Source organism: Marmota marmota, unplaced genomic scaffold, assembly GCF_001458135.2.
Source record: "Marmota marmota marmota unplaced genomic scaffold, marMar, whole genome shotgun sequence".
Lineage (NCBI taxonomy): Eukaryota > Metazoa > Chordata > Mammalia > Rodentia > Sciuridae > Marmota > Marmota marmota.
In genome coordinates this window covers 13,537,133-13,559,509 of record NW_026000206.1, presented here as the reverse complement: position 1 = coordinate 13,559,509, position 22,377 = coordinate 13,537,133, and the positions used below count along the sequence as shown (strand labels likewise).

The 22,377-nt window shown below is 41.1% G+C and overlaps 2 pseudogenes; one reads left to right on the top strand and one right to left on the bottom strand.

Annotated features, from left to right (window-relative positions):
- Positions 1–6,312: 6,312 nt before the first annotated feature.
- Positions 6,313–17,214, bottom strand: LOC107152945 (annotated as a pseudogene).
- A 4,554-nt stretch (positions 17,215–21,768) lies between these two features.
- Positions 21,769–22,166, top strand: LOC107152944 (annotated as a pseudogene).
- Positions 22,167–22,377: the final 211 nt, after the last annotated feature.

Here is a 22,377-nt window from a genome sequence, read left to right as displayed (position 1 = left end):
GGTGAAGAATTTCTTTGCCTCAGTGCTCTCACTAACCACGTTGTGTCCTACACTGAGCCTTGCATCTTAGCAAAGTTTCTTTTTCTTAAAAACAAACAAGCAAACAAATAATCAAGGGTGTCCTCAGTGCTGGTGCTCATGACAACAAGGGACAAAAATGCATTTTATCCCTCAGGGTTGTGAGCATGGCCAGCTGGCTCCATTAGCTGCTCCTCTGATTTCCCAATGCCATCCTTTTCAAGTCTGTTCAGGCTTTTGCCACCTGCTCTGCACCCTTTCCATCAGTGGACCCTGCTCTTGCAATCTCACTTTTTCAGGCCTTTGCCTCAGCAACTCACCCTCCACTGTTGGCACTCTGTGAGATACTGTGCCAGAAGGTTCTTGTTCTGTGCTGTGACTCAGTTCTGGTCACATGTTGAAGTTAAAATGCCATATTACCACTGCTCTGAGAAGAGGACCATTGTCTTAGGAGCCTTTTGGTTAGACAGACATCTTTAATGATGCAGCATATCCTGCAAATGGTGTTGTGGACAGTGGTCTGTTGATGAAAAGCTACTAACAGGTAGTGGAGGACAGTTGGTGAGGAGCAGAAAGTTCCATACTGATTCATTCTCTTGTTTTCTACTGGTATGTTTTCTCTTTTCTAGAGAGATGCACACAGAGGCATGGTTGATTGTTGATTGTTCTCATCAACTGGGTTGAGCACGTTCCCAATGACGACATTTCATGGCACTGAACAGGCTTGCCTTTTCTCCACAGTGTTGAAATCATGGCAGAGGCACCACTGGGGGCCAAGAGACTGGGGTGGGATCCATGTGGTATCTGGTATCTGTCTTCCTTTGTAGCACTTATGTTGTTCCTGCAGAGATGGCAATAGCCAGCATTTGTGTGTCATTTAATCTATCTGGCCTCTCCATGTTGTGAGTGTCTGTTTGGATTGAAATGGAACTTTGTATTAGAGGACCCCTTATCTCTGAGGCCCTACCTGTGTTTCACAGGTCAGGGCATGTATAATCTGCTCCATTTTCTATGCAAATTATATACCCAGCCTGACTCTCAGCAAGCAGCTTCTGTATCCCACACAATAAATCAGTACTGTTGCAACCAAGAAATGCATGGAGTAATGTTGCTTTGTTTCCTTTTATATACACATCTTTTTTTCATAATTAAAAATTGCCAGAAACTATATACCCTATTATTAAATTAGTAAATTTTTTTTGGATTTGCTTTGATGAAACATAACATAACCAAACATCTCCTATTAATTGTAACTGTTGATTTTAAGATATGTCATATTTGGTTCTTTAACTGTGAAAAACTTTGTCTAAAGATGGGCATATTTCTTTTGAGTAGCTTGCCTTTTTTTCATATAGTTCTCTTAGGAGGTAAAAAAGCTCTCTAAAACACACATAATTGATCTTTGCAATATGAGATTAGAAGAAACAAATTTTCCATTGGTAATATGAGAACTTCTGGGGGAATTTTGTTGTTTCATTAGCTAAATAATAGCACATTGTATTTGATAAATTAAGATTTTTTTTTAACTTTTGAGTATGCTGACCCATTTTGTCATTACACAGTTGAGGAAAAACAATACATACTAAGTTTAATTTTATCAACACCAGGATCCATTTGTATTAAAATAAAACTACTATGAAAAAATTCAAGATATACATTCCAAAGTCAAAGTACCTTATGAATTGTTCCCTTTAAATGATCCTTTTAACAGTTAGTTGAATGTTCTGAAATGCTAAAAGAATAAAATAAAAAATAAAATATTGTACAATATCAGGAAGGTGGCCCATGCCTGTAATCCCAGTAGCTAGGGAGGTTGAGATAGGAGGATCCTGAGTTCAAATCAAGCCTTAGCAGCAGTGAGGCACTAAGCAACTCAGTGAGACCTTGTCTCTGAATAAAATACAAAATAGGGCTGGGATGTGGCTCAGCAGTTGAGTACCCCTGAGTTAAATCCCCAGTACAAAAAAATAAATCATCTTTTGCTAACTTGTATTTTTAAGAATTAAGACTTCAATTTAAGAAAAGGAGCTTTGATTGGTTTTTAGGAAGTTTGTAAATTTAGCATGGGTGTGTGCATGTGAGGTAGCCAAAACTGTTTCTTAAATTTATTTTTTTCCAGATTAAAAGTAACTTCAGTAAAAGTGCATGAAAATCATCTAAATTGTGTGAATTATAGAATTCTTATTTATAATCTTTTTTAAGAGTAAAGTATTTAAATATTTGACCAAAATCACACTTAGAATACATCTTTTTTTGATTTGCAATCCTGTGATTTTCTGGAATGTCTGAACAATCTTCCAAATGGGATATCACATTATACAAATACTACTTAAGTATTTAAGCATGTATTAATGAGACAGGGCACCTATAGTCTGATATATTGGCTGTAAGTTCCTGAGGGTCTAGGAGCAATCAACCCAGATGTAACCACTTCGTGATAAGCTGTGTGGTTGAGTGGAATGGTAGTGTACAGGTTGTTATGGCATCAAAGTGTGGGCCACCCACCCAGCTTTTGTGGATTTCAGGTGGAGAAGAAAGTAGATGTAGAAGTGGAAAAGGTTTCCCAGAGAGATATTGCTTCAGTCCAGCACTCCTGTTTGAGAGTCTTCAACTGGGTGAAGAGGGGCTATATATAGCATGTGGATGGGGCCCATCTCTATATTTCTGTAGTTCAGAGCTCTGTTAGGATGTTGTATACAGTATCTGTAAGATCATAGTGAGGAATGAGTTTTGGATGTATGTAGAGAGAGGATCATAGTCTAGGGTGAATTGTTGAATTGTTTACATTTTATTCTAAGGACCTTTACAAGTTTTTGAAGAATTTCAAGTAAAATATTATGCTTTTTGTGACCATGGATTTGAGGTGGGTCATTGGGGGAAGGGAAGGCAAGTAGCAATGCTGGAGGCTATATATATATATATATATATATATATATACACACACACACACACACACACACACATACTGTTGTTTTGTTTTGTTTTAGTTGTAGTTGGACCGAATACATTTATTTTATTTTTATGTCATGCTAAGGATTGAACCCAGCACCCTGAATGTGATAGGTGAGCGCTCTACCACTGAGCCACAACCCTAGATCCATCCGTATATAATATTCATGGAATAATCCAGGTGAGTAATGACACTTGACAGGGCAAGAGAAAAAGAAGAAACTTTGTTTACATACTTAGTGTTGCACACATAAAGAGGAATGATTATGATTTATCTCATTAGCTCTTCCAGGCTCAGAAAGTTGGAATTATCATCTCATTGTATACCCTCTCCATTAGCAAGCATTCTTAATGTACTCTCAAGAAATCTAATTTTACTCCTTCTTTCCAATTCAGCCTGAGCTCTCAATATGTAATATCTGAAGTTACTGTTAGGATTTCCTGACTGGTCCTCTTGCCTCTGGGTTTGCTCAGGAAGCTCTGAAACTGCACACTCATTCTCACCATCCCTCCAGCAGGGATGCTCCTTCTTTTGTTTTTAATATCTTTTTTGTTAGTTGTAGTTGGACAAAATGCCTTTATTTATTTTTATGTGGTGCTGAGGATTGAACCCAGGGCCTCGTATGTGCTATGTGAGCATTCTACCACTGAGCCACAATCCCAGTCCTAGGGTGCTCCTTCTTGCTTACACCACACACACTCCATGAGTGTACCTTTTCACAGCCCCATATACATGGTCTCAGAACATCTCTGTGCATTTTACACTTTAAAAATATTTTTAATATCTTTATTTCATTTATTTATTTTTTTATGTGGTGCTGACATGCTAGGCAAGCACCCTACTGCTGAACCACAACCCCAGCCCTGCATTTTACACTTTTTACACCATCAATAGAGTTATGGGTACTACACTTTTGATTATTATGAACATTACATTTGGTTTTTGACTGTTGAAAGGAAAGCCTTCAATGCCATTATTCACACTGGGCAGAAAACCTCCATGGTATACCATCAATTAAATGTGAAAATCATTTGGGAACCAAAAGCAAATATTCGAGGGTTCATAAAACTGAGTGTGTGGCCTCCTTGTTCCTGTTCTGCAGCATTTTGTTGGAATAGGAGAAGAATACAAGTGAGATACTACCATTATCACTGGGAGATTTTACCCAATTCATATGAGAGCCTGGATTAGAGAGAAAGTTTAGAATGCAGAGTGAAAGTGAACAATGGAAGAATAATCCTAGTATTTTTGTCTCTCTGCTCATATGTACTGAGAGATGATTTTAAAATTAAATAAGTCTGTTTTAGAGTAGAGTGTCTTAGGAGTCATGAATTTGAACTTTTCTCCTATTTTGAAACCCATTCTGTAGTACCCTACTAAACATCAATTGACTTTTCCTCATGTATCATTATATTTGCTTCCTGTCTTTGTCTTCATAATCTTCTTCTTATTATTATTACATTTGTTGTTCAGAAAAATCTGTTTCCTTTGCCAAGAGTTCAACATTCTATGCTAAATGTCAGAGGTAAGAACAGCAGATCCTCTTATTTGACACCATCTGTATCGATGGCTGTTCATTTCTTACATCATATTTCCCCTTTTCCAAAGTCAAAATAATTAACTAAAATAAGAAACAAAAATCCACAATATTTATGTTCCCAACATGCTCAGTTCCTATGTAGAACTTTGTATATCCAGGAGGCCACTCTCATCAATTTTTGTTACATTGTTTTTTACCTATCATTAATTGATTGAAATTGGTGGTGGTCAGGAGATTTGTTGAGTTTAGTGAAATCTTCCAGTGTTAATGTCTTATTTATTTAAGTCACTTTAAGTGTCATTTTAAAATGATACCTTGTGAAGACAGTGAGTCATCCTGTGTAGAGTTTTCACATTTGGTTTTTGCTTTTCCAATAAAAATTCTAAATTACTAAAGAATCTGTTTCTACCATTATGGTTTTAAAATTTGTAAGGTAATTGTTTATAAATAGAGAGCCAAAAAAAAGAGATAACTTTTCATATTTTCAGCTCTTTGTTTATATAGTCATCGTTTCAACAAATGTTTACTGATGCTTCCTTAGGCCTTGCCCTCAGAGGAGAGTCCCTGTTGAGTAGTGGTAAAAGGAAATGTTAGGTTAGCATTCACTAATGATGTTGGCATTAACAATAAAAGAAACATTACAGAACCCTTGAGAGTCTGTTGTTGTTATAAACCAAAAAGTCAACTCTTTGGTGTCCAAAAATCATAAATGGACCTTCTTGGACCCTTAGGAAAGAAGTCCTGTGCTAACAGTGGTGTGATTATAGTGAGTGGTACAGTTTATTAAATTAATGAGGGAGCAGGATGTGTCTAAACTTCCTTAACTAAAAGAAAGGAAGCACTTGGTGAAGGAAACTTGCTTGTTTTCTTTCTTTTCATCTTGCCATTATACTACAAAGTCCCTGAGAGGTCTGTGCTGTGTAAGGAGATTTAAAGTCCTCCACTCATACATGTTGTGTTGCAACCAGAATGTTATTGTGCATACAGAAGCATCTAGCTATCTATCCAGGAAGCTACTTCTGTCTTGCTATTGGTGTATCCTCTTCACTTAACAGACATGTGTGTATGGGACTCATCCACATCACATATTTTTTTCTAATTTCAGTCAACATTAAAGAGTGTTGCCATCCAAGTTGAGAGCAGGACTATTTTGCTGTAGAAAATGTGGAAAAGTAAAGTTCTCGAACATTTTTGCTTACTTATTTTTGTGGCTGTGATTCACCATATTTCTTGTCTTTATTTTATTATATTATCCAGTGAAAGAAGACACAGAATAAAGTTTATAATCAGGAAGAGAATCTATATCCACAGCCAGTGATCAGCCTTTGCACTCTCTAGAGAGACAAATTAATGTTAACCAAGAGAAAGGGGACCATACTGATAGGAAAAAGAATAAAACTGGAAAAGAAAAGGGAAAAGATAAAAAGAAAGCCAAGAAGGGAATGTTGAAGGGATTGGGAGACATGTTCAGGTAAGTCTTTACCACCATAAACTAGAGCACCCTTAAATATATAGTTATGCACTTAACACAGGGATACCTCTGAGAAAAGCATCTTAGGTGGTTTCATCATTGTGCATACATCTTGGATCTTACATGGTATAGCCTATTGCATGCTCGGCTATGTGGTACATGCTATTATATATGTGGTGTTTGGTTTACCAAAATGTTAGGTGGCATATGACTGTATATTATGGTGACATTTAAATAAAAAACACAAGAAGCACAAATTTGAAAAAAGTATCTTTGAAGACAACAAAAATTCTTTTATCATTTCCAACCTTAGCTTCTGCACTTTTAGTTTTTTCAGGATTTTGCTTTAATTATTTCAGCAGCCTTCAACGTGATATCTTGCCAACCATGTAGATAATCCTGGGGAGGAAGGAGGGAGTCCTCTGTATCTTTACTCTGTACAACAGGAAGAGGCCCATGGAAACAAAGGGCTATTAAAGTAGTGTTTGTTCTTTTTTTGTGGCAACAGTGGTTTATTATCTAGATTTAACCCAGAGTTCAAGTTGTGGTAGCATTTAAAGGTCCATTAACAACAAATCTAATAAAAAATGTTACACATAGAGCTTCAATTAAGCTTTGTTGACTAATTTAATACTTATTACTTTTAGCCTGCAAAGATTGTTTAAACGTAATCTCTGCCTAATTCTTCACAGTTGTTTTTGTGTCCCTAAATTATACTCTAGGATTACATCATACAATTTGTTACAAATCATTGCTGTACAATAAAACTGACAAGTTGTTCAGAAGTTTCACTGAACCTCCCCCTTAAGTGTTCATCTAAGGTGATTTATAATATTCAGGTATTTAAAGTTAAATATAAAGATTGCCTGATTGTTCCATAAATTACAGCCCTAAACATATCAAGATGATAGTTTAAAATTGAAATCATATAGCACAGCCTCTTGACTTTTCAAAAAGGAGTTACCCTATGTTATGAATCCCTTTCTTTTAACCTGTTTTTAATTGCAGAATGTGAACAAGAGATTTATTTTCATGGACTTAGGATCCTCATGTTGACCTCATTAACTCGAGGTGTTACAGGTATATCAGATCTGGAAACTTGAGGAATCAGGACTCAGCCAGAAGGTCACACAACAAAGCAGATGTGTTCTGTAAATGTGTTGAAGACAAGTGCATGCAAGAAGCAAACTATAGATTCATATTAGCCTAAAATCTGCCCTGTTCAGAGTATTATCTTTGGTTTAAAATAGGATTCATTTCTCCAATCATTCAGAGCAGTGATATAGTCATTACTTTTATTAGACTTTTTCTTATTTATATACTGCTTCTAAATCCATCTTCAGTCAAATCATCATTCTTCATTATATTCCATGTCCAAAAATATTTACGCAACAAAATAGATTTTATTGCCCTTTGTTTTGGCTCCTGTGTTAGCCAGGAGGATTTTCTTTCCATATATACAATCTGACACCTCAGAAACTGGCACCTTCGCAATGCAAAAGACACAGGCTGCTGTCCATCAATTAAAATTTAAGGAATTTGTGCTAGTGTCATCTTTAGAGAATAATAGGTAGAAGGAAACCTCCTGCAAGACTGCAGCATAGTCGCATTTCTAGGGCTCTCCTGAAGGCATATTGAAAACTAATGGCTTATTAGTTTTCATTCATCAACCAACATTTATCTGATGGTAAAATGGTTCTGGAGTTGTTATGATGTAATGTGTAAACAAATTTCTAGTCTTTTGAGATTACCTTAATTATAAATCATCTTTGTCTGCAATTTGCAACTTCAATTGTCGACTTACAATTTGGGGCCAGAGGAGTGGTCTTGGGCAAAATGTATATTGTTTTAAAGGAACCATGAACACTTCATGACCCTCCTTTTCTTAAATGGCTTGCAGAACATTTTATGAAGTTTTCTCCAGATCTAAATCCATAGACTTTACCTATAATATGTAAGGAGAGCCAGCCTTGTAGTAAAAAATTTTGACCTATTTATAACTTCAAAAACCTGCTTCCTCTTTAAAATCAAAATATATATTCTGGGGAAGGGGCTGAAGTTTCTTTCATTTTATTTTTCCTTTCTTTTTTTTAAATTAGGCTAATATTCTTCCAGTACTTAAGAATGGCTGGTAAGAAAATCATAGATACCTAATCTTCCCTGGATACCTGGAATCATTGGTTTGCTAAAGTCAGCCCTCATTTATTTATTGATGGGAGTAGTTTTTTATAAATTTTGCAAATCATTGCTAAACCCTACCATTATTAAAAATTAAATAGATCATATGAAAAGCAGGAATAATTAATACTCAAAACCCATCCCTTCCTGATTACTTTTACCATACTATGATCCCAGGTTCTGAGATGATGTATACTGGTTAAATTTTGGAATTAATATATACTAATGTATACATTTGGAATTAACATACACATTTCCACAAAATTGACTGTGAGAATTTGTAATGAGATGGCATCAAATATGTAGATAAATTTGGGGAGAACTAATATCTTCATAATATTCAATCTTCTAACCTGTGAGCAGTGGATTCTGCCATGAGACAGGATACCATTCCAGCAGAAGCAGCACAGCACCTGGCAGGATGGGCGTGAGAGGACACTGGTAGCCAGGAGAAGGGAGTCCTGGAAAGGGAGGATTCATAGTTCCACGGGCACCTGGAGATGGGATATTCAATGGGAAAGTGAATAAGGGGCCAGTTGACACTGGGCTGCTTGGGTGTGGGGTCACAATGAACACAGCAGTACTCACATGAATCTGAGAAGGGGCACTGAAGGAAAGGCCAGAAAGTTCTTTGAACCCTGTGGCAGCTGAGGGTTGCTGGGGCTGATGAGGACAGGAGGGCTGATCTCCACATAATGGCAGTACTGGAATGCATGAAAGGATTTGTTTGCCATAGCGAGGGAAGTGAAGGAGTGGGGATTTTTTGTGTTCTTCTTGGAGTCGGGAGTGCTTTGGGGCAGTGCTGCTCTGGGCTGCCACTGAGGTACTTGATTCAGCATCAACTCCTGGCATGGGAGGCTTATCCCATTCTGTCAGCTGCTTAGCAGCCAAGTTAAACTCAATGTAGGGATTTAGAAATATTCCTATTTTTTCTTCCAACATTCCTTCAGCACAGGTTACATCCACTCTTTGGATCACAGTCAGAACATCATCCTTAACAAATGGAAGGCAGTCATTATCTGCTGCTTTTTTGTCTTTCACTTCAAAGTCATATAGTGCTTTGTTCTGAGGTCGGGGCTGAGGCAGTGTTTTAATAATCTGCACTAAGTTGGTTGGGAAAAAGCTATGGTCCCCTTGACTTACCCTGTGGAACCAGTTTTCAACAACGTGTATCAAAAAATGATGATGTCACATTTGCTGAATTTAAAGTCTCCAGGCTCCTTTTATTCATAGTTTCATAATGCACTAGGACATGGTAACAGATATACCCTTCACTGGGGCCTCCAGCCTTGCACCCAAGGCTGCCATGCACACTGGGAGCTCTACAGATCTTTTGCACTACAATTAGCCATAGTGCTGCCCTGAATTCTTAATGCATTTGTTCATTTGGTCCCACTGCCCCGACCAGCTAGGTTTCTAAGGCCTCTGATTGATGCCATCCAGAAGCCTGACCAGCCAGAGGTTACCTGGAAGCTCATCACGGGAGACAACGAGAGTCCTCCACTTGGAACAATGAGGGAACTTATGATCCCAGCAAACATGCTTTGTAAAACCTGTGCTGGCAAGGCAAGACTTTTGCAGAAGCACCCAAGACACTCCAAAATCCAAGGATGCAGATTCATCCATCTTGATGTACTTCAATGAGAAAAGGCTTTAGAAATGTTCATAGTTGTGTGCAGCTCTTTAAATGATTTATGTAACATCCATGTCATAATTTACTTTTGCATCTTGGCTTCTCCTCCTTGTTCTTGGTCCCCACAGTGGTGGCCATGGGCAATGCAGATTCCACCCAGCCTTGCCTTCTGCTCCCTGTTTCTCTGAAGCAGGCACAGTGGCCTCCGGATACTCCTCTCTGCTGCCCCCCTCTATGCGCAGACACATTACACAGGTGTCACTGCCTCCCACTTGCCCAGCCTTAAATGTTATTGTTTAAATTAACTGAATGCTCAGTGGGTTAAAAACCAATACACGAGTGATGAAATAGTCTAAATTTCTATCCTGGCTTGAATATTTTGTGTCTGTGTGACTTTGGAAAAATGACCTAACTTCTCTGCTTTCTTTTTCTCTGGTGGTAGTAATTGTCCCTGTCGTAGGGAACCACGGGAACTACAGACAAAGCTCCAATGCAGTGCATGTCAGGAAACACACTCCAGGCATGGCAGCACTTGTTACTTTGAGTTTAATAATGTATGAAACAAGAGAAAGTAATGACAGTGACTTGTGGTGATGGGCAACTGACAGTGCCGAGGTAGCAAGGACCTTCACTCTGTGAAGTAGCTGAAGGACAGACACCAAGGTAGATGGGGCCTGGATGCTTGACACTGGTGACATATTCACACCTCTCCCCTTTTCTTGCAGAATGTCTCCCAGGACCTGTCCATCTACAGCTTTGGGCTGGAGTAGTCCCTCTTGTTGCAGACCTTGCAGGAGAGGCTGGCTAACACGGTGGAGAAGTTGGAAGGGGCAAGTGCACTGGAGTATTTTAATGTGCTCAAATGCTATGGGATGGTGTCTCTTTTAGGTATTGGAAATCATGTTGGCAGAGATAAGTCAATGGCTTTCACTTGTGACTCCCTTGGGGTTGATCTTCTGCTTTCCCTAACCACCCTATCAAATCTTTAACTTGAAAACAGAAATCCAAGTGGAATGTGATCTGTGTGGCTGCCTCTTGTGCTCATGGAAGCATCCTTTCTTGGACCTCTGTGTGTCTCCCTGCATCTTCAGAGCTCTGTTTTGACCAAATGTTTTGTGCATGGCTCTATCTTATTGATCATTATTTATTGTCATAACTTTAACTGTGTGGGTATGTTCTAAGCTGTTCTTTGTCAAGTAAAATTTCATGGCACTGTTACATACTTTAGGTAATGAAATCACGGTGATATGGCTTTAGTGAATTGTAAATTTGCAAATAGCTAATCGTTTTCTTTTGAAAATTAAGACTTTTATTTCTGTCTACAAATTCAGATATTTTCCTTCAAAAATGTATATGATGATTTTAATTATTTTCTATGTGACAAGCTGTTACTGACTGGCTAGTGCCCATTTTTAACCAATGCATACAGTTAAAAGTTAAGCAGAAGGATAAATGGTCATCTTTTTGGGTCTTCTCTATAATTTTTAGGGGCATTCTAAGTGCTACACTGTTGTATAGTTTAATAAACTCGAGTATTTACAGGAATAGAACTAAAATTTTTCTTTTTCATTAATGATCTCTGTATAGCTTTTATGATTGAATTGTTATCCTAGTTGGGATGAGTAAATAGATTAATAGTACATGGTTCCAAAAAAATGAATGATTAATTATGTTGTATCATATAGTTCTGCACCATGCACGAGCAAATACTGTATCTCTATAGTTTAACAAAATTTAGTGTCACAGCTTAGAACTTTAATCAGGCTGTGTATGAATTCTAAATTAAATTTTAACATACATAATTTGGTGAAAATCTCCTTAGGGAAGAGATGCATTTCATGGTGCTAGATCTTCCGTTCAGCTGATAGTATTTTTTAGGTAGAAAACACTGTCAAATAGCTCAAGGGAAAAGTGTCTAAAATTTTAGGAGGGAGAAAGATTCTTATTTAAGAAACAGTTTTGATGGTACCTAGGAGTGATATTCAAATATTTTACAACTGCCTTGGCATAAGTACCAGTGAATCAGAGTAAAGGCATAGTGCTAAAGGGCCAAACATGGACAGAATCTCAGAAACCATGAGCTCAAAATAAACTTTTACTCCTCTAAGTGGATCGTGTCAGATATTTTGGTCAAGGTGAGAGAGAGAGAGAGAAAGAGGAGGAGGAGGAGGAGGAGGAGGAGGAGGAGGAGGAGGAGGAGAGGGAGAGGGAGAGGGGAGGTGACACAATGACTGTTATGACTGTTATGGGCAAGGTGGGGTAAATATTTTCTAGAGCTCACCATGAAGGACATACCTAAGACCTCTCTGTGGTAAAATACTGACAGATGCATTTTACCATAGGGCAGAGCCAGGCACAGAGGCCTAGCAGTTTGAGGTGTAGGGATTTCTGTCCAGTGTGTGTAGGCAAGAGGGGAGAGTAGTCTGGTGGGCAGAGGGTGGCAGGAGAGCCAGGTGTGTGAAACAGGAGTTGAGTGTAGACTGACTGAGCTCTGATGAAACACCGTGCCAGTGAGAGAAGCCCGCAAGTATGGGGGTCCTGAAGAAGGAGAGCTAAGAGTGGATAAACCCAGAAGGCCACCCTTCCCCAAGGCTGAAGGACATGCCTCAGGGGAGGCATGGAATGAATCACCTGGGTGGCCAGGGTGGGCCATCTGGAGCTTGTGGAAACATGCAGAGAATATGGGGACACCTGTGTGAGCAGGGGACCAGATGCGAGGAACCTGTAAATACTGTTGCACTGACGGGGTTGCGGTGTTGTGGATATCCCTTTCTGTGGATACAAGCCTCGAAGGGGGCTTGCTGGGTCATCTGGTAGTTCTGTTTGATTTTTTTGAGACTCTTATGCCATTTGCCCTGATCCCCACCAGCTACAGAAGCATGGTTGCCTTCTCTCTGCCCTCTGATAGAAGCTGTCCTAATGGGCAGGAATTGTTCTCTCTCATGGGGTGATTTGCGTCTTTGATGGTGAATGACATGGGTCAACTTTTCTGATGCCATTTTTATGTTGGGCAAATGTTGTCTCCAGTTCCACTTTCTTCTTGCTAGATCTTCCCACCCTCCAGATCCACCTCCTCCTTCTTTACCTGAGTGGGCCTCATTCCATTTTGCACCATAAAACTCATCCTTTTTCCCTCCATTTCTCTGTTTTCCTTTACTTCTTGCTTTTGTATTGAGAAATACAGTATTCCAAGTGGTAATGAACACACTAATGGGTTCTCATTTGCTTTATGTGTATTTTAATTTAAAAACCAAAGCCTTCTAAATAAACATATGCTTCCATAAATAGCACACAAATAACACACAGTATTTACATTTTGATGGCTCATGCTGTAAACACTATTCCACGGTTTACTTTTTCCCTCAGTGTCTAATTTGCAACCTCTCTCTGCTGTGTTGTGCTGTACATGTGATGTGTAGTCTGCCCCTGTTGCACGGTCCCGAGTCCACACTGGTGTCAGTCTTCTCTGACTTGGGAAGCTTCCTCTGCCCTTTTTGGTTCTTGCTTACTGATGACTATTACAACACAATATAGTGTAATTACATTAATATCATTATTCTTTCTCTTAGATTGAAAAATCCTATTGTGCAGAAACACTATTTGAGTTTCCTCTGCATTCCAGCACTTGATGAGCTTGCACCCCATGCAGCACACAGTCAGCTGAATGCTGGAGGTGTGGCCAGGTGGTGTGGCAGCCTCTCCAAGGACAGGATGCACCTGACTAGGGAGGTGACTTTCCATCTTAGGAGTGAATTTCCCCCAGGAGCCCATGCTTGGTTACAGAGAACTGTGCAGTGATGGAGGGGATCTTGACCTGCACTGTCCAGCTGGGATGTGACTGCAGATATTGTAAATGTGGCTGATTTACGGAGAAACTGAATTTTAAATTTCATTCATTTTTAATTAATTTAAATTTAAATAGTCATATGTGGCTTGTGTCAGAATGAAAAGAGCAAATGATGTCTGCTGATAGCGAAAAATAGTTTTTGTTGTTGTTGTTGTTGTGTCCTTAAATGGTCATCCTGAAACTTAGGAATGATGAGTAATTTAGCAAACATTTAGCAAGGAGCCAAAGGAACCTTCTGTGTTCTGGGTTTCTTCACCTTTATGGCAAAGCTGGTTACATCTCTTGATAGGCCCGTGAAGGAGACAAGACATCTCTGCAAGGCCCTTCAGCGAGTGCTCTTAGTAAAATGGTAGCAGTCAGTCTTCTCAGCCCTTGGACCTTAGTGTGTAGTGGGCAGGGGAGATGTGCATCTGACCTACAGCTCCTGCTCTTTGAGTTTGGAGAGGAGAGAGTGGACTGTTGCAGCCAGGGCACCCCCATCCCAGCTGTGTTCCTGAAACACAATGTTGGGGTCATTGCTGGTTTTCTAGCTTGAGTACTGCTGCCCACTGTCTGAGAGTGCCAGATGTTTTAGCACCCTGAATGATGGTCTGAGCACCTTGCTCCTTTTTGGCCTTTTTGAAAGGTTTTAGGACTTGTGCTCTGTGTCTGGCTGCTTGCTGGCTCCCTCTTTTATTCAGCAGATCACAGGAACCACTTCCCAAATCCCAGCTATGGTCTTGCTGTGTTGCTGCCCAGCTCCTCCAGTATTCCCTCTTTCCTGGAGGTCAAAACCCACTTCCTTGGAGGTGGGTGCATCCAGTCAGTCAGTGTCTCCCTCTCCCTTATGGGGGCCTGCTCCCTGGTGTTCTTGCCATTGGGGCCCAGCACATGCTCATCTCCCCCACAGGGTGCTCTGGGTGATTGCCCTTCCCATCCACAATGCTTCTGTCTTCCCTTCCTGCCCTACCCAGGTGGCCATGTCTCTTCGCTCTCCTTCCTCCCAGAGCTGTGACCCCAGTGCTCAGGCAAGCACTACCTCCATGTGGAGAAGGCCCAGCCTCCTCACTGCCCCTACATCTGTTTCTGCCCGAGTTTGCGTCTGGATGTCTTGATAGTTTTTGTTGTTGTTGTTGTTGTGTCCTTGATGAGTGCTTATGTCCAGGGGTTTGCTTTCTAGACTTTAAAACCAATGAAGAAAGGGGTGGTGTCTTGAGTATCTGGGTCCCCACAGCACCACCAAACCAAGCCTGTCAGAAGTTGAAGATTTGTTAAAACAAGTGAGGAAGTTAACAGCAGCCTCTCAGTATCAGGATCTGGGTCCTTCTAGAGCAGGATCCTTTCCTAACGAGAAGGACCCCTAGACACAATGCGGCAGTTTCCACAGAGAAGTCCTTTGTGTATGAAACCACAGAATGTATCTCTTCTTCACAAATTCGCAGGTCTTTGTGTACCAAGAACTTTCAAATATTTGCCAAGTGAGGATGGCCACTGTGGAGAACACAGCCCCACTCATGATTCCTACAAGGTAACACTTGGAAACATGGGCTGCTTCTCATGTTGCTGGTGAAAGACAGCATCAGCTCCTGCTTCACTGAGTGTGTATGCTTGCAGCCCAAGGCTGAATTTAAAGTGAAATTTACCTTGTTGACTTCACTTTGAATTTTCTTCAGATTTAGGTGCAGTGTTGACACTTCTAAGAAAGCAACCTGCTTTTATTTCCAATTTGAGCCACAGATTGCTGGTTAGCAGAGCTGTCAGAAATGTCTTTACCAGATATCATGATGTCGTGACCCTGCACAATGTGCCACAGGGCTTATTAAGAAAGATGCGCTGACACCCATCACAACACAAGAGAGGGTTTGATAAGTCATCAATGTGTAGAGGGAGTGCTGTTGATTTCTGGATTAAACTACAAAAGCACCTGTTGAGTGCTGCTCTGTGACCAAAAATGGGAATGGAACACAAGCTAAGAAGGGTCTGAAATTACTACAAATGGAAATCTAAAAATCCAGCTGTTTCTGGTTTCTATAGTGGAAAATTAAATTAGCACATTATCAAGCTTGTGGGAGAGACTGCACAGTGGGGCTTTTGTCAGAGCTGCAGGGAATGGCCCAGGAGGGGCATGGAGCTCTTGGGCAGATAATGTTTTATTCATGGTGAGATCTCCTTCCTCTGGTTGTCATTGCTATTTTTGCATCAAGGGAGAGATGGGTGCTACTGCTTACAGTGACAATGACATTCCCTTGGGGATTTATACTTTAAATTATGATGAGACAAAGAGAAGGGATGGGACTTCAGCAGGAGAATAAAGTGAACAGCATCCTTGCAGAAACCTGAAAACTGAAAGGAGCCAAGATCAGAGAGGGCTGGCCCCATGCACTCTGTGGCCGCACAGCAATCCCTGGTGAAAGCTGTTTCTTCTGAGGCATGGTACCTGTAGTGGGCCAAGAGGAGCAGCAGGGAAACTACCAGAAAACCTCGAATTACTTGCACATTTGGTGAAGTTATAATGCTTTGTTATCTATCGAGACCTTAAATAAACATCTGAACATTTCTTCTTAACTGGGAAAGCCAGTAGTGCAACATGGTATCTGTCCCTTTAAACAGCCCTCGATAAACAAGCAACACTCAGTGAATATGTTCTGGAAAATGTGAATGAGGCGAAGGCACTTGCTGTTCATCTGGTCCTTAGATAAGTATCAGATATTGAAAATCCAACATTGAGTGCATGGCTGCGTCATCATTGTTACCAGCCATGCTGATGGAAGTTTTCATTTGTATTATGCTTTTTAAAGACTCCAAGTATTTTGCCTAGATATTTGCTCTGGACCTCATAACACTGGTGGGGTTTGGGGATGTTACTCTCATTTTAAACATGAGAAGACTAGGGTAGCAGAAGTTCTTGGGTTATTACTGAGACCATGGTGAGAGTCTTACAGTTGGCAGCCAACTGTTTCTAGGTACTAAAGCTAAAGAATCTTTCTCCAGTCAGTGCATAAGAAGAGTCCAGCAAGGAAGATAGCAGGATGCAGATGGATGGCATAACGTACACAGTGCTGTGCACCTTTTAGTCTCTTGAGTGACTCTTCTGTTTCTCATCTTGGGGAAGTGAGCACGGATGATGTCCTCTTCCGTTTTGGTGTAGCAGCATCTTCTTGGCTGGCTGTCCTCATTAAGCCCTCCTGGTGCTGCAGGCTTGGGAGTAGCAGTCTCCCCCTTGTCCAAGCTGTTGGGAGCCCTCGCCCCTGGCCTGCAGGGAGCCAGCCTGTGCTCAGGAAGAGCTGTGCTCCTAGCATGCAGCTTCCAGTCTGGATCTTTAGTTGTTAATGGCATGAGGATACAGCTCTGCACCTTTTTGTTTTTCTTAAGGAAGTTTTTCTATTTGACAATTTTATTTTGGATGTGCATAGAGTACAAAGAGTTCCCATATCCCCAACACCAGGTGCCCATCATACACGAGTGAGTACATTTTTCACAATGCTGAACCTATGTGGAAGCATTAGAATCCAGGTAGGTGCTTGATTAATCCAGGGGTCTTTGCTTACCTTAGGTCCTTCTGTGTCACAGGACCCCCTAGAGGATCTACCATGCCCATTATGCTCCTTGGGACTGTGGAAGTTTCTCAGTTTTTGTGTTTTGTTAGTTATTTTGTTTGGTTTGGTCCTGGGGATTAAACACAGGGGTGCTCTAGTTTCAAGCTATATCCCAAGCCCTTTCTGGTTTTTATTTTGAGACAGGATCTCACCAAGTTGCTGAGGCTGGCCATGAACTTGAGATCCTCCAGTCTGATCCCCAGCTGGGATTATAGGCCGGCTATAATTGATGAGCTGGATGGTTTGAGGAATGCTGATCAGGCATGTTGTAGACTGTCCCTTGGCTGGGATTTGCCTGATGGTTTTCTCTTGACCACATTTCTGTTGGTGTTTTGGGGAAAAGACTACAGAGGCCCATCCCATGCTCTAGTTTTGAGGCTGTCAGCCACAACCTTGACTACACTGCTGCTGTAAGCCTCTGTCACCAAGCTAAGGCAGTGTGAGTCAGGTTTCTCCAGGACATGGGTGACTCTTATTAAAATGGAAAACCCCTGGATAAGCTTAAACTGAGTTTATTTGAGCAAAACAAAAATGATTATAAATCAGGCAGCCCCAGGAACCAGAAGAGGTCCAGCTATCAGTGTGACCAGACAGGGTGTATGGAAACTGAAGCAGGGAGTGGGGACCATGTGCCTGCTCTGTTACCACCTCCACTGACTGATGTCAGCCACAGAGATGGGACATCTTAACCATGTGGTCCATCTGGCCTGCGACAGGATCTCAAGGCCGTCAGTGCCTTCTGCAGGTCCTCCTTCACAGTTTTCCCTTCTGAACTGTGCACATTGGAGTAGGTGCCAAGCAGGGCCCACCATGGAGGAGCAAGGAGCTGGGATGGAGCCTACTCCTTGAGGGTGGATTGTCTGCTGATTACTCAGATTTCTTCCAAGAGAGGGGACCCTCTACATACCCCACCTTCCTGCTTATGTCCTATGACTCCTGATACTTCTCTTGGATATTGACCTGGATATTATTGACCCACACCCTGTGTCACCTTGCCCCTTTGCTCCAGTTTTGTCCCCAGGCATTTGTTTTTTTGGGGTGCTGCTGTGTCCCTTGACACCTTCCATCACTTTGTAGGACTCTTGTGTTCTTGGGTGTTTTTTTTTTTTTTTCAGTGCTTCCTGACTTCTGCCTCCACCTGAGGCTCTGGGGACACCTTGTTTGTTTTCTGCCCTTGCCTCAAAGTCAGCTGTCACACCAGGGAATCCTGATTTGTCTTATCGAAGAGTGAGATTAGAGAATGAGATTTGGTGAATCTCCATTTTTACCAAGGGGGTATTTGTAGGAAATGGAAAAGAGACAGGTGACATCAAGTCCAGCTGGGTCTCAGTTCACAGGCTGGGGGTGTGTGCTACTTTTACAAAGTCACTGAAGAGCAGAGCTTATGATTTTATGCCATCATATACAATAGTACACAATGTGATTGCCAGCTTTTCACATAGTTGAGAAAGAACAGATGCTTTCATAGATGGGCTTGCCTGAGTGGTGAGCCTGTGCTTGTTCCAGAACCCACAGTCCAGTGACCTAGTGACCCAAACTAAAGAGGGGAATATTATACTTATTAGGAAAGCATGTGATGTGTACATGCTAAGCATGTAGGAGGGCCAGCTTTTTAAACAGACTTATACAAAAGCAAAATGCATAAAAGGGAATCGGTAGTTAAATATAACCATACCAGCAAGTTTGAACTTGCATGACAAAGGACAGGAATCCAGACTTATGCTGGGATGATGGTACACAAAGAATTCCTACAACAACAGTAAAAAGAACAAGAAATGGAAAATGAGAAGTGTGAGCTTCAGTAGGTAAAAAGGAAAATCAGAACAGCCAATCAACTGAGTGAAGTCCACCTCACAAGGCCTTGGGTTCCCCCTACCCCAGCACCCGTGAAGTAGAATTGCACAGGCCTCATGCCATCAAGGCAGGTACTGTGGGAGAATCCAAGTTTCCACCAAGGGTCAGCACTCGTGCCCACTGCTGTTGGGGTGAGTGGCCGGGCTCTAGGGGAGGGAAGTTTATAGAGCCAAACCCACCTTGATCGTGCTTCCCCAGGCCCTAGCAGTTCAAATTCTAAAGGTCTGTCCTGGAGGAATGCACACGGGACTCACAAGCACATGACAAGTAAGAATGCTCTACATTGTAACAGCAAGAAGCCCTAAGACCTAGGGCGCATAGGGGAAGGATGAATGGACAACAAGTAGCAGATGCTTAGGAGGGGAACTAAACAGCTTCAAAAAGAATGAATAAAGGGGCTGGGGATGTGGCTCAAGTAGTAGCACGCTCGCCTGGCATGCACGGGGCGCTGGTTTCGATCCTCAGCACCACATAAAAATAAAATAAAGATGTTGTGTCCACTGAGAACTAAAAAAATAAATATTGAAAAATTCTTTCTCTCTCTTTCTTTGAATAAAGTCTATCTTTTCAAATCTTTTTTATCTGCTTTACAAAATGAATCTCTCTCTGAAATCCTTCTGCTGAAAAACAAAGTGTGAATTACTATTGCTCTGTGTGATAAAACATGGAGTAATGCAAAGTATTTTCTACATGTATATCCATGCAGTTGTAAAAGTATTTTTAAGGTGGGTAAAAACACTCAAGACACCATAGTAATGGTAATAATTGGGGATGTTTTAGGGAGGAAGCTTGGAAATGCAGAATAACATATACTGTGATGATATAATCTGCAATAAGAAGAATGGATTCCTGTATCAATAGTAAAATTTAAAATTAATTTTATTTACTTTTGTGTGGTGCAGAGGATCAAACCCAAGGCCTCACACATGCAAGGCAAGCAAGCACTCTACCACTGGGCTATAACCCCATTCCTGAAAATTAATTTTGAATAAAGAAAGAAAAACATTACAGATATCTCAGAAAAAGGAAAGAACACAAATTTTAGCTCTTAACAAAGGCAAATAGTTTTTCTAACCATATTTGCCAAAGTTCCAAGAGCTGCCATTGATTGCTGAGGAGAAAATAGCATTCATGTTTAGAAGTCGGTTCATTTTTGGATAAATGCACCTTCATGCCCATAGCATATGGATCACTGTGGTTTTCATTTCTTGTTTCTTTTCAAATAGTTTTCTTGCTTCTGCTTCCTGCAGATTCACAACTCACTTCCCTTGCCTGCAGATTCACAACTTTTTCAGTATGCATTAAGATGAAAATGCATTGAGTATAAAAGCAATAATCTTCAGATAAAAGGGACTTATTTAAGAGGACAGTAAGGAAGAAACCTTAAGCAAGAACTTAAAGAGAATGGGTTGTTTCGCCAGAACTTTCGGGGTGCATTCCTCCCCCATGCCCCGGGCGCCATGAAAACCGCCCGGTTAACTCCCACCCCTCGGCACAGCCTCTGAAATTCATTCGTCCCCCTCCCAGTGAACCCTGGCAAGAAGATCCCCTGTGCTCTTCCGAGAGGATGGCCGAGTCAGAGATGGAAACCTTGCTGCTGCAAAGAGGCACATGTGTCTGCTCATTGGTACCAGACAGAGCGCCTCCACTTTCAAAGAAAGAAGGGAAAATAGTCAAATAACCAAACATCTGTGTCATAATGTACCGATGACGTTCTCCATTCTTTGAATGCTCTATCATTCAATATTGGTTGAGTGAATGGCTACTTGATTCTGTGGGGTCCTGTCAATATAGTGATTCAATGTTCAACAGAGACTAATGCGGAGAGAAATGCAAAATGATCACCCACTTAGAAAGACAGGTCTCATTCAATAATATTACTAATAAATTATTTTTATATATTTAAGATTAAAAAATAATAAACACTGGTGTGTACCCTATTCAGCTTAAGAAATAAATTCTGGGCAGAGCTTAAGATTTCTGTACACTGCTTCCTAAACCCATGCTCTCCTCACCCCAGGTTAAGCCATATCCAGAATGTGGTCTTTCTCATTCCTGTGCATTTTTCTATATTTTGAACTATATTTCTATATTTGAACTCTGTCTGTAGGTATAACTAAGCATCAAGTATTGTCCTGCATGATCTTAAACTTTTTATATTGTTAAGATTTCTTATTTGGTTTACAATACACTGTTTGAATAATAACAGCAGGGCTTGGCCTGTAGGCATCCCACAGAGATTATTTTGGAGAATTCCATGAAACTACCAGGGAGTAGTTGTGATATACCCAGAGTAAGTCCAATAATATCAGCTCAAAGCCAAAGAACCTTACTAAGGTGTATTTACTGAATATTTGAATCCCCGAGACTGACAGCATAAGCCCCATCCATGGCCCTGTTACAAATTAGAAAACAGGGCCAACTCTACATAAGCAATTGCCTGCTAACAGCCTGGACAAGCTTCCATTTGAACAGTGAACCACCTGCACAACTATATCAGCATCCCTGTCATGTATTACCATATGCCAGGAACTGCACATGAATGGATACATTTAATTCTCATATAGTCATAGAAGGTCTGGGAGGTCAGGAATCCAGAAACAGCTTGGTTGGGTGGCTCTGGATCAGGGCTTCTCAAGCGAGCTCGGTTATTGGCTGGAGCTGTCTCATCGGAAGGCTGGACTGGAAGATCCGCTTCCAAGATGGCGCACTCATATGGCTGTTGGCAAAAGGCCTGGGTTCCTCCTTGCATGAATCTCTCCACAGGGCTGCCTGAGTGTCCCCATGACATGACAGCAGGCTTCCCCCTGCATAAGTAATAGAGAGAAGAGAGGGAAAGATCCTCTTTGGAGAAACATCTATTCAAAACCTTAACCAATTTGAAAAATCCACCGTGTCTTCAGGGGCCAGCATGAACACCTGCCAGAGCCTGATGGAGCAGCTCAGGCTGGAGGTTGGGGTGGAGAGGATCATGGTCTCTCCAGGGGCCTCAGAGTCTCATCACTACAGGGTGCAGAATGGCTGCCAGAATGCTCTGCTGGTCTGTGTTCCAGTTTGAAGTGACCCCTGCCGGGAGCCCAGATCCTGAGCCTTACTCTGAAGAGTGCAGGGCAGCAATTGGTGGAGGAGGCCCTTCAGACACAATGTGATGAATGATGCCTTTAAGTCTCAAGAAAACCTTTTTCTCCAGCCAAATTACTTTGAGATATTTCAGATCTTCCCTGTGACTGGTCCTGTAGCCAAAATTCTACAGAAATTTGTTATTTTCCGCTCAAATAAGGAAACTGACTGAAGGAGTGGAGTTTTAAATA